Source organism: Gopherus evgoodei, chromosome 2 (genome assembly GCF_007399415.2).
Source record: "Gopherus evgoodei ecotype Sinaloan lineage chromosome 2, rGopEvg1_v1.p, whole genome shotgun sequence".
NCBI lineage: Eukaryota > Metazoa > Chordata > Testudines > Testudinidae > Gopherus > Gopherus evgoodei.
The window spans coordinates 25,866,013-25,880,201 of NC_044323.1; positions in this window are offsets into that span (position 1 = coordinate 25,866,013).

The window sequence follows — 14,189 nt, forward strand, 5'->3', positions numbered from 1 at the left end:
AACTCTTGTTATTGGGAAGAAAACTAAAGTGGGAAGTCTTAATCTCCTGCTATTTGAAATATTTTGTTAGAATTACTTCCTGGATTGAGGGGGGTGTAGTAAATAGAATATATCTGACTTTGATCAAGCAGTTGAGAGTGTCTCCTAAAATCTGACTTGAAAAATTATATGAGGGTGGTTTGGATCTAAATATGTGGATTTCAAACTTCATGAAAGAAGGCAAAGTAGGAAATGTTAAATGGCAAGGCACCATGTCAGACGGAATGTCTAACATGGAGGATTCCCCCAAGATTGGTGGTGAATTATTCTTTCTTATGACCTCACATAAAGAGTAGCATGTTAACTACACTTTGAGATAACAACCGATTGGGACATGTTACAAACTACGTTACAGAAGGAGAAATAATACAAAGGTGGAACCTACAGATATGGACAGGAAATATATTCAGAGGTACAACATCCCCATCACTTCTTATTTCATCTAAGGTTATTTTTCCACCCTAATACCAATTTTGCATTTGAATCTAGACTACGCTCAGTAGCTGCATTTATATTTTAGAGCTCTGGCATACGGAATAGTAGATTGCTTTGGAAACACAGCTTGTGAATAGGACACATACTGAGGCTATGTAAAGTCACCTGATTAAGTAAAATACCATCCTATAACATTCACAGACATCTACCTATGACAATAATGATAGCATGGAGCCAAAAGATAGTGAAGGAGACAGTGAAGGAGATTCAAGGCTGAAAAGTAAAATAAACACACTCATTTAAAATAAATTAAATTAAATGTCAGTGGGTATGGAAGTAACAAACAATATAATTGTTCTATTTACACTTCAAGTAATATAATAAAATGAAAGTTATATAGTAGTGAATAAGCAAATAAATCCCATAAAAACAATATTTCACAGTTAAACTTAGTGTGACTAGCTTTATCTAAATTCCAGTTGTTAATCCTATGATGCTATAGAAGATCCTTCCTTTGTAATTTGTTGGATTTATACTAGGTGGGTAGGGTCCTTTTTTTCCACCCCCACCCCTAATATAATAAATTCATGAATGGTGCTTTCACTTAAGTGAAAAAGAAACAAGAGAATTCAAGACATAGGGAAAAACTGTCTTTAAAGTATATGGACCTGGTGTACTATGGTGTTGCTCCAGTTTGAATGATAGATTCATGGTTATAAAGCCAGAAGGGACCATTGTGATCATTTACTCTCACCTCCTCATCGGCTGTAAGATTTCCCTGAATTTATTCATGTTTGAACTAGAGCATAGCTTTTAGAAAACACATCCAATTGTGAATTAAAAAATTGCCAGCAATGGAGACTCAACCACAGCTTTTGTAAATTGTTCCAATTTTAATTCCCCTTACTGTTAAAAAATAGTGCCTTCTTGACTTTGTCGAGTTTCAACTTCCAGCCAGTGGATCTTGTTATAACTGTCTGTTACACTGAAGTGCCCTCTTATTAAATTTCTATTTCCTATGTGGGTATTAATAGACTGTGTTCAAGTCATGCATTAAACCTTCTTTGTTAAGTTAAATAGATTGAGCTCTTTGAGTCTCCCATTGTAATGCATGTTTTCCAATTCTTTAATAATTCTCGTGGTTCTTCTCTGAACCCACTCCAATTTATCAAGATCCTTCCTGAATTGTGAAAAATATAACTGCACTCAGTATTCCAGTAATGGTCAGACCAGCACCAAAACCTACTCCTATTCAGTATTCTCTCGTTTGTATATCCAAAAAAGTGAGTTTGGCCACAACATCCTGCTGGAAGCTCACTTTCAGATGATTATCCACCATGACGCTCTAGTCTTTGCAGAGTCACTGCTTCCCAGGATAAAATCCCCCATGCTGTAAGTATGGCCTGCATGCTTTGTTCCTACATGTACAACTTTACATGTGGTCATATTGAAACACAGACTGTTTGCTTATGCCCAGCTTCCCAAGCCATCCATATCACTCTGTATCAGTGATCTGTCCTCTTCATTATTTTCTACTTCCCCAAATCCTTTCACTCAGACACACCACACAAGTTCTCTCAACTCTCTTTTGACCCCCTACAGGGATCTAATGCATGAAAATCCCCTGAACAATGTCCTCCTTCTCTCCCTCTCCAGCAAAGGACTTAGGTCTTCCAACAAACTGTTGATGGTATTCTCTAACAGGGTACATTCCTGGATGTTCCATGTACCATGTGTTCCATAATAGCATGAGAGGATTCCATGTTTATAGTAATTATTGGTTGTGCTCCTCCCTCCATGTTCAAGGCAGGTTGCTGAACTGGGGAAGCCAGTGTGTACTCATTTGGATGAATAAATGCTCCTCACCATTACCTGCCTAGTGATATGAGTGCCTGCTGGAAGGCTTTGGCAAAAGATGTGTTCTGAGTACATATTTAATAGCGGGCAGGGTGGTGGGTGATAGCCAGCTGATGCAATAATGGCCACACATTCCTATTGAGCTGCCAATAATGAAGGGGGTCTGAGTTAGTGGGCACTTGTGATGTTACACCCCATATTTATAATAGAAATATTGTTATGATATGAATATGGCATAATTAAGATATGTTTTATGCAAGATGGGTCATGTGAGGTATCACTGAAAAGGTTATGATCCACTAAATGAGTTTATCCAATTTGTGTGCATGTATCATTTCTGTATCTGAAGTTAGGAATATTGACTATGTAACAATTACAACTGTCTGTGTCCTTGGGGGAACGCCCATTAGACAGTAGGCAATCAGCCTGAATAAGTCATTGAAGAAGAACAATAGATCTTTGAAGACAGTAATCTCCTACCTTCCTGAGGAGCTTCTTGGGTTGCTGCTTTGACACTACAGGGTCAGGTGATTATGTCACCTGGTAGTAGACCCCCATCTTGGGCTGTCAGTGTTTTTCCATTAAGTGAGAGTAAAGCACTGGGGAAAAAAAGATTCCTACCTTATGTCAATTGTATTTAAGTTTGGGAAGTAAGGCAATCAGGACTTTTCTCTGTTGCCTCCCCGTCCAAGAAGGAAGATTTCAAAAAACACCTGAAGGGAAAGGCAGGGGCTGAGCCCAGGCTGAGACAGGGTTCCAGTCTGTGAAGAGAAATAACTGGAACTCTAAGCTACAAAAACTATGCAATCTGCCTAAAACAACATTTAGGGTGAGGAATTACATTTTGTATTAAGTGTATTAAGCTTAGTTTGCATGTTTTGTTTTATTAGCTCCATAATCTGCTTTTTTCTGTTTGCTACCTCTTATAATCACTTAAAATTTACCTTTTTTAGTTAATAAACTCATTTCTTGTTTATACCAAAACCCAGTTTGTGCAATTCATAATGGGGGTGGGGAGGGGGGGAAGCTGGCATATCTCTCCCCACATTGAGGAACAGGGCAATTTTTATGAGCTTGCGCTGTGCAGATCTTTCTATACAGCACAAGACAATCTTATTTGGGGGCTTACACTCCAGATGGTGTGTGCATCAGAGTGCTGTTCAGTCCCCTAGCTGATTTCAGTCTGTGTCTGCAGCTGGGTGTGGTCTTTCCTGGATGTATGCTGGAAAGGGGATTGAGAGCCTGGCACAGCAACCCAGTGCAAGGGAAACCCAGGCTGGTTGGACTGGTGGGCTCAGTGAGACCCCAGCACATCAGGTGGCACCCCAGAAGGAGGGTTTAACCCATCACAGCACCATCACTACATCTTATACATATCCGTCCACCTTCCTTTCCAGTACTACAGCAGCACACTCCTTCTCAAGGTGGAAGAGGCAAAATGGACTGGTCCAAAGTCCTCAAGGCTATCCCGAAAAGAGATATTGCTCTCTCTCTGTCTCTCTCTGCATCCATGGTGGTATGCCCCTACTGCTGCAGCATCTGCTGTAGTGTTGCCTTCTGATGGTGAGGAGGCTGCTGCCTATGTCTTGGAGGGCCACAGGCAATGACTTCAGCCACCATGACACTCACTCTTTATTTCAAACACGATATGCCTGACTCAGCCTCCCTGTCCCCTAAGAGGAAGGAAACCATGGTACTTTTGAATTAGGGATCTTGAATCTGGTGGTATGGCAAAGAGAGTATATCCTGCAGCTATCTTAATGTTCTGTGTGCTGCACAGGATTGGCTGAAGTGGGCAGAGATCACCCTGGCTGTCGAAGGCAGTGCCTGCACCTGGGCATTCCCTTCCAGAAATCCCCTCACAACCAGACTGAACCTGTGAGTGAGGCAAGAGACACAATGAAAGAAAACATTGCGTCCTGGAATCCATTGCCACAAACCTAGTAGAGAGGGCAAGGGGCCTTAGCCACTTCACTGTGACAGCACATACTATCTCTTTAAGATGTTTCTGGAGGTATGCTGTTTTTCAAATCCACACACGGACAGTGTTATATACTGTCAGCTGAGGGCATACCCCTTGCCACTGCTGCTGCTAGTCTTTGTGCTGCTGCTCACTCAGCAGACCATAACAGACATCTTGTCTGACCATTGGTCCAAATGTCAGTTGTCAGGTGCATCCTTCCACCTTTGCAGTTATTTAGGACATGCTGTACTGCAATTCTGATGGCACTGCCTTTTTAGCAAAACAGGAGCCCCTAAGGCATCTGAAGCACTCACATCTCCAACAGGGAGAAAGGAAGCATGTCCATGTCCAGCATCCTTGCAAATGCTGTGGTCGGCAGCATGGCCCTAGGATGCTTGTTATCATACTTTTTTCCCCTTTGAACACACTTTTCTACGTCTGTTGGGTGATGCTGATGGACTTTGCTGATGTCACGGAAAGTAGACCTGGTGCCTGTCTGTTTTTCTCCTGAGCCACTTTGTTGTAGCATATGCCTTCTGTGACTGTGTTCTATGTCTTTCAGCATGCCTAGTGTCCCCAGTTCTCTGGGGTCAGTGCCCGGTCTAGCCCAACATCTGCATAGCTGGCAAATGGTGCTGTTACTATCCCTAAGATCAATTGTGAAATGTTGCCAAACCCAGGAGTCTCATAGACTCATAGACTCATAGGTCAGAAGGGACCAATCTGATCATCTAGTCTGACCTGCTGCACAAGGCAGGCCACAGAACCCCACCCATCCAATTTTATAACAACCCCTATCCCAGGACCGAGTTATTGAAATCCTCAAAATTGGTTTGAGTCTGGCTGTTCAATTGTTTTGTTCAAGAAGGTACTGAGAGATACAAGCTGGTGGCAACTGAGAAAAATGCAGTGTGGGAGCACTGTCTCCCTCCCTTCCCCTCAGTGTTCCTATCAAAACAGCATCCAACAGAGAGAGAGAGAGAGAGAGAATGACCTCCCCCCCCCCCCCCCGACAAGGGACCTGTGACTAGAACTGGTAAGAGAAACTTGGACTATACAATATTCCATTGGAATATACAGTTCCACTGCAATTGAAATACTTTGTGAAATCAGGTCAATTTTGCCAGAAATTTCTTTCAGAAGAAAAATGGGGCAAAAAAGTTATCACACTGTCAAAATGTCCTATACTGACCCTTTTGGAACAAAACAATTTGATTTTTTTGTTTTGAAACAACTTTTCATTTTAACTTTTAAAATTTGTGCCATTTTGTATATTTTAACACAATACAAAGTCACAAACAAACATTCTTAACCCAAAAGGAACAAAAATTCAGAATTTTCTGGTGTAGAGAATTTGAAAGTTTCAGACTTTGCTCTCATTTGGAATGAAGCCAAATTTTGAAATCTCAGAAACCTGTATGAAACAGGACTTCTCTGCACAGCTCTAGGTGTGACTAACCATCACATCCTTTCAGAATTGAAGTAGTGTAGCCCAGTCTTGGAGGGAGCTAATGGTCTCTGACCATTAGCCCCCTACGGAGCAGCCTCTTGAAGAGAAGGAACTGCCTGTGGTTCTGAACTAAACTCCTCCTTCACATCATCACCACTATCACCACCTCCTTCACCCTTTGGCCCCGGAAATATTCCTTTCCAGAAGATTTGCTTGCCCCAGCCAAAGTGGATTCTGCTGACTCCTCCAGCACTGCATGGGAATCTGGTTTCATTTCCTGAGTTCATGGTGCACAACAGTTTTTCCACTGAATAAGTCCAAGGTGCAAGAACTAGTCTTTTTCCCATCCTAAACTTTCCTGTAGAAGAGCTGCTTCTGAGTAGCCTCGTACTGGAATTACCAGTTCCACTAATACAGCTCTAAGACAGGGAATGTGTGAGGGACTGTGCCATGTTGTTTACAATGGGAATAGCATCAGAAAAAGGCCTTTTGTTTATCTGGGAGTCAGACAATTGCCGAGTGTGACCTGAACTCTTCCCATTTCCTCTTTCAGAACGGGAGGTCAGGCTTTGTTAGGTGAAGTCAATTAATATACTTTGCTTTGCAGCACCCAGCAGCTGTGGGAGGTCAGAGATAGGCACAGTATCTGATACTTGGAATCCCTGCTCACTGTCACCAAAAATGCAGCTTCAAACTAGTCACACAATCCTAATAAACAGAACCTGCCTAGGAACAGAGAGCTTCCGCTTGTGCTGTGACTTCATATGGGTACCCTGAACCAAACTGAAACAATGTGCACTCATCCAGTAAAAGAACATACTCCCTGTAACATGGGACAAGAATGACACACTATACTGAAGTGGAATTTTTTCCCATCAAGTCAAAATGAAATGATAGTGTTGTAATGAAATAAAAAAGACTCCATTTTGATTTGAAATCATTCCAAAATATTTTTTCCAAAAAAAAAAATCAAAATTGTTTTGTTTCAGGGATACATTTTGGTTTAGACAAAACCACATTTTCTGATGGAAAACAGTTCCATTGAAAAATTTCCCACCAGCTCTATTATTTATGTATTCTAGCCAGGGAGCCCTACTCCTAAGGGAGAATGGGACTATAGCTTCCTTGAGGTACCACAGCAACATTTTCCAATCAATTATTTTTTTCCCATTTTCAGCTAACGTTTTTCAGTCTAACATTTTTCAGCCCACAATTGAAATTTTTGGCCAAGAAAAACCCCATATTCTGACAATCTCTACTATACATTATTTAATATATTTTAGTTTATAGTTCATGTAGACACACTAAATTGTCATATGAAACACTCCAGGGTACTGAAGATTTTCCTGCTGGATTCTTCGGTAATTGCAACACCTGTAATACTATTTCTACAAATGTACAGAAGGTATGAAACCCTTTGTATTTTGTCATGCACTGGTAGTAACAGAGCCCAGTAAAAGACTTCAACTCACTGTTTCTTCTTGCTTCAATCAGAGCAAATCTTCCATGATTAGGCAATAAAGCATGACAGAGCAATGGTCTTAGTGGACATTTTGAGATGTTGCACAGTTGGGTGACATCCTGACCAGATTGAAGTAAAGGGGATTTTAGTCATTCATATCAATGTGTCTTCTATCTGTATCCAAGGCACACTGAAATCAATGGAAAGGCTCACATGGTTTACAATAAATTTTTGGATCAAACATTTATCTGGAGTTCTCACCGAAGTTAGTGATATTGACATTGAATTCAGTGTGAGAACATTTGTGACAGGTGAAAAGAATGTGTATGGAATACTGTAGTTCAATACAAAGATGCTATTATTATTTTACATAATCAGTTTTTTTATAGCTGACATCTCTTATTTTGGCAAGATACTCAGAGTGGGAAGAAGTTACAGCAGCAGCAGAATTGATATCCACATGGTGCTTATATAGGACGTTGGGAGAAGGCAGTAACATACTGTCAGAGATGAACTGTGTTGAGCAGGAAAAGAGCAGGCAATCTGGTAGCTAACCATAAATCTCATAGAAATGTTATTTTAATCCAATGATTGAGGTGGGCAGGGATACAAAACACTCAGTAATGAAAAATTAGAATGGAGATAAAAGTACAGTTAGCAAATAAAAAGGGTGAAAAGATAGGTGGAAACAAAACTGGAGAGAAATGTCAGCTTTTTCCATACAAAGTGCAAGGAGCATATGACAGAGCATTGCAAGTATATGAGTATAATAAGCAATGTGAGATAGCTGGATAACTGAGTTGGCTATATTAGGAAATTGACTAAGTTATATAAATACTCTTCCAAAGCTGCCCAGTTTATAGAAAGGGTAGTTTATACTGTAGTAAATATTTATAGACATAGAGCTCTTATTTATGCAGAAAGAACAAGGCAAGCAGTCTTACAAATGTTAAGCTTCACCTAGTTTTTACTCATGTCAATGGAAGTTTTTCCTGGGAAAGGACTTCAGGATTTGTTCCTTAATGCATTGCATAGTAAGGCTTTTGATATTCATGACCTTCTCAAAAACAAACTAGACAAATATAGTCAAATGAACCTACTATAATGTGGGTGCACAACTGATTAGAAAACTGTACTCAAAGAGTAGTTATCGATGTTATCACAATTGAGCTGGAAGGGAACATCAATCAGGAACCCACAGGGATTTGTCCTGGGTCTAGTTCTGTTCAATATTATCATAAATGATTTGGATAATGGCATAGAGAGTCCACTTATAAAGTTAGTGGATGATACCAAGCTGAGAGGTGTTTCAAGTGCTTGGAGGACAGGATTAGAATTCAAAGTGATCTTGATACACTGGAGAAATGGTCTGAAATAAACAGGGTGAAATTCAGTAAGGACACATGCAAAATACTACACTTAGGAAGGAATAATCAATTTTACAAATACAAAATGGAAAATGCCTGCCTAGGAAGGAATACTAGTGGAGGTTATATAGTATCACAAACTAAACATGTCAGTAATGTACTATGCAAATAAAAAAATAAAAAATAAAAAAAATCAAACAAACATCATTCTTGGATATACAAGCAGGAGTGATGTAAGCAAGACACAGTAGTAATTCTTCCACTCTGCTCAGCACTGATAAGCCCTCAGCTGGAATATTGTCTCCAGTTCTGGGTACCACATTTTGGGAAAGATGTGGAAAAACTGGAGAAAGTCAAAAGGACAGCAACAAAAATGATTAAAGGTCTGGAAAACATGACCTATGAGGAAAGAATGAAAAAATTGGGTTTCTTTAATCTGAAGAAGAGAAAATTGAATGAGGACATGATAACCGTCTTCAAGAACATAAAAGGCTGTTATAAAGTGGGTGATAAATTGTTCTCCTTAATGACTGAGGACAGGACAAGAAGTAGTGGGTTTGAATTTCAACAAGAGAGATTTAGGTTAGACATTAGAAAAATTTTCCAAGGGTAAAGGTAATTAAGCCCTGGACAAAGTGCACGTGAGTTCATTCATCTTCATCAAAACATTTAAGCCTCCACTCAGGACAACATCCCTATTCAGCAAAATACTGAAGCACATGCTTTACTTTAACCAGGTGCTCAACTCCAGTTGAAGTTAACTGGCTACCAGCCTTGCTGTTGAGACTTCTAGAAAGGGGGCAGTCGAAGAGACTTAAACATTTTCTTAAATGCTTTGCCAAACTGAGGCATTAACGCTTACACTGAGGTAATACTTCAAAACAAGTGAGCTCAAAGGCATTGGAATGAGACATGGAACCTCCTAGGTACTGGTATAAATCCAAGCAAGTTGTGATCAAACCTTACTGTTGCCATTTGATGGCTGTTCAGTAGCCTATGAGAAATGAAGAGTCAGTCTCAGTCCATCCCTGGTGGACTGACATTAACATCAGAAAAAGTGATAATTGACACCCTTATTGGAAGTCTCAACAGAAAGAGCCTGGGTTGAAATCAGCATAAAGAATTAGCTACCTTATCAATATACAGCTCATTCATCCAGCCCAGGGTTGAGTAACATTAGTAGGGAAACTTGAAATGCAGCTGCTCACAGTGTACCTGTTTCGGGATTAAACAGAAAGTTTCCAGCATCAATCCAGCACATTTAACTATCATTGATTTCCCTTTGTGAAATAAGGAAAGAAGAACTAACCCCCTTGCTGTAATTCCCTTCTTGACTATCCATTGCCCCACCATCACCTTCATCCACCCCTTCCCCGGTCATCACTCCAAGACTGTATCTTTTGAAGTCGCTTGAGATTTAAACCATGTTCTATATTCTGAGAGGAAAAATACCAACCTCATGTAATTTGAAGGAGAAACCCAAGAACCATAAGAATGAATGAACCAGCGCTTTGGTAACTGTAGCATCTACGAACTTACAAAATCCTAGGTTTGCCAAATGACAATTATGTATTTTTAAATATCCTGTTGTTAAACTAACAAAATGCTGAGCTTAAGTCTTATAGCAGGCTTTATTTGTTAATAATAGCCTTTTCTCAGCAACAGTCTAGCTGACAAGTAACCAATTTCTAGCAGTTCTCTGTAGCAGAATTTGTAGTTACCAGGGGCATGAAAGAAATATGCACCAAGGCAGTTTAGATTCCTGTAAAGGATCATGGTTAAATGAGAGGTTCACCTTTTCCCTTATCAGCAGTGAATACAATTGTTTTCCCCCAAGGAACACTGGTGATATAAATTTGCTTCAGACATTTGTGTGCTACCAATTAAACCATTCAAATGAAGCTATTCCACTTCATTGAAATCAATGGCACCATTCTTTCTAACGTCAGTAGTAGCAGGTGCAGGGCCTAATACTGTAGAAGACCATAGAATAAAATAGCAAGATTGTTTGAGAATGAGGGTCACTAGCAGATATGTGGAGATTTTGCACAGCACATGTTTTCATAAAGTTTGGTTTCAACCACTGTTAGTCCCTTCCAAATATTCAGGAGGATTGCACCCAGAAAATATACTTATAGAAAGTGATGATATTTATTACTAACTGCTGTGAAATATTATTGGCTTAATTATTCCATGGGTTAAAATTTGCGAGAAATATTCCTGAATAATGGATTTTTGAAATACCTGGAGATAGAGACAGATTCACTTTACGATAAAGGAGAGGAACAATAACTCTCCATTTTTTCCCTAAAAGAATATTTGAAACAAAGACATCATAAAATATGAATGAATCTTTCCCTCTGAATAATGATGGGTTTTGTCATATTTTAAACCTTCTCAATGTTTGATGCTTGAACTAAAGATCTGAGTTGTTTCAACAATCAGAAAAGAAAGTCCTCAAATGAGGAATTCCACAACCATTCTTTTATGTTCTATGCAGGTTCTTATCCCACCCTCTTTACTACAGTATCTGAACATGTTCCAGCAGTGCATTAAGTGACATGACTATTATTTGTCTGCACTAGCTATCAATCCATAAAATCCTCCAATAATTCACATATTGTCCCATCAACAGCTACAAGCTTCAGACATCCTGTCTATGGTTTGCATGGTATGTTCTAACTGTACCATACTTTTTTGATTATTTTGGCATTATCCTATCTGAACATCATGGAAAAGAGGGCAGCACATGGAAAACACAGATGTAAGTTTTATAAACTTAATGCCCTCTTCTTAATGTTGGCAAAAGAAAATAGATAAGCAATAATGTTTTGTAAAAAGCAGAAATGGGGTTGGGGGGCAGTTGATAGATAATTTGCTTTGCTCAAAATTTTTGAATATCTGACTAAACTTTCCACTAATTTATACAAAAATCTAGAAAATCCACAATCACTTTAAGATTTGAATTTTTGTTTTGATTTGTTTTTTGTCTGAATGTCTTATGTTCTTGATCTGATCTGAAAGTTTAGCAAGATATTCCATCCTGTCTTTGTGTACTGGACTTGGTACTTGGAGTGTCCAATGCATTTCTATGATTCTATAAGTGCGTATTACTCATAGACTCATAGACTCATAGACTCTAGGACTGGAAGGGACCTCGAGAGGTCATCGAGTCAGTCCCCTGCCCTCATGGCAGGACCAAATACTGTCTAGACCATCCCTGATAGACATTTATCTAACCTACTCTTAAATATCTCCAGCGATGGAGATTCCACAACTTCCCTAGGCAATCTATTCCAGTGTTTAACTACCCTGACAGTTAGGAACTTTTTCCTAATGTCCAACCTAAATCTCCCTTGCTGCAGTTTAAGCCCATTGTTTCTTGTTCTATCATTAGAGGCTAACGTGAACAAGTTTTCTCCCTCCTCCTGATGACACCCTTTTAGATACCTGAAAACTGCTATCAGGTCCCCTCTCAGTCTTCCCTGTTCCAAACTAAACAAACCCAATTCCTTCAGCCTTCCTTCATAGGTCATGTTCTCAAGACCTTTAATCATTCTTGTTGCTCTTCTCTGGACCCTCTCCAATTTCTCCACATCTTTCTTGAAATGCGGTGCCCAGAACTGGACACAATACTCCAGTTGAGGCCTAACCAGCGCAGAGTAAAGCGGAAGAATGACTTCTCGTGTCTTGTTTACAACACACCTGTTTATGCATCCCAGAATCACGTTTGCTTTTTTTGCAACAGTATCACACTGTTGACTCATATTAAGCTTGTGGTCCACTATGACCCCTAGATCTCTTTCTGCCATACTTCTTCCTAGACAGTCTCTTCCCATTCTGTATGTGTGAAACTGATTGTTCCTTCCTAAGTGGAGCACTTTGCATTTATCTTTATTGAACTTCATCCTGTTTACCTCAGACCATTTCTCCAACTTGTCCAGATCATTTTGAATTTTGACCCTGTCCTCCAAAGCAGTTGCAATCCCTCCCAGTTTGGTATCATCCGCAAACTTAATAAGCGTACTTTCTATGCCAACATCTAAATCGTTGATGAAGATATTGAACAGAACCGGCCCCAAAACAGACCCCTGCGGAACCCCACTTGTTATACCTTTCCAGCAGGATTGGGAGCCATTAACAACTACTCTCTGAGTACGGTTATCCAGCCAGTTATGCACCCACCTTATAGTAGCCCCATCTAAGTTGTACTTTCCTAGCTTATCTATAAGAATATCATGCGAGACCGTATCAAATGCCTTACTAAAGTCTAGGTATATCACATCCACCGCTTCTCCCTTATCCACAAGGCTCGTTATCCTATCAAAGAACGCTATCAGATTGGTTTGACACGATTTGTTCTTTACAAATCCATGCTGGCTATTCCCTATTACCTTACCACCTTCCAAGTGTTTGCAGATGATGCCTTTGATTACCTGCTCCATTATCTTCCCTGGCACAGAAGTTAAACTAACAGGTCTGTAATTTCCTGGGTTGTTTTTATTTCCCTTTTTATAGATGGGCACTATATTTGCCCCCTTCCAGTCTTCTGGAATCTCCCCCGTCTCCCATGATTTCCCAAAGATAATAGCTAGAGGCTCAGATACCTCTTCTATTAACTCCTTGAGTATTCTAGGATGCATTTCATCAGGCCCTGGTGACTTGCAGGCATTTAACTTTTCTAAGTGATTTTTTACTTGCTCTTTCGTTATTTTCTCTTCTAAACCTACCCTCTTCTCGTAAGCATTCACTATACTAGACATTCCTTCAGACTTCTCAGTGAAGACCGAAACAAAGAAGTCATTAAGCATCTCTGCCATTTCCAAGTCTCCCGTTACTGTTCCCCCCTCCTCATTGAGCAGTGGGCCTACCCTGTCCTTAGTCTTCCTCTTGCTTCTAATGTATTGATAAAAAGTCTTCTTGTTTCCCTTTATTCCCATAGCTAGTTTGAGCTCATTTTGTGCCTTTGCTTGTCTAATCTTGCCTCTGCATTCCTGGGTTATTTGCCTATATTCATCCTTCGTGATCTGACCTAGTTTCCATTTTTTATATGACGCCTTTTTATTTTGTAGGTCCCGCAAGATCTCAAGGGTAAGCCAAGGTGGTCTTTTGCCACATTTTCTATCTTTCCTAACCATCGGAATAACTTGCTTTTGGGCCCTTAATAGCGTCCCTTTGAAAAACTGCCAACTTTCCTCAGTTGTTTTTCCCCTCAGTCTTAATTCCCATGGGACCTTGCCTATCAGCTCTCTGAGCTTACCAAAATCCGCCTTCCTGAAATCCATGGTCTCTATTCTGCTGTACTCCCTTCTACCTTTCCTTAGAATTGCAAATTCTATGAGTTCATGATCACTTTCACCCAAGCTTCCTTCTACTTTCAAATTCTCAACAAGTTCCTCCCTATTAGTTAAGATCAAGTCTAGAACAGCTTCCCCCCTAGTAGCTTTTTCAACTTTCTGAAATAAAAAGTTGTCTGCAATGCAGTCCAGGAACTTATTGGATAGTCTGTGCCCCGCGGTGTTATTTTCCCAACATATATCTGGGTAGTTGAAGTCCCCCATCACCACCAAATCTTGGGCTTTGGATGATTTTGTTAATTGTTTGAAAAAAGCCTCA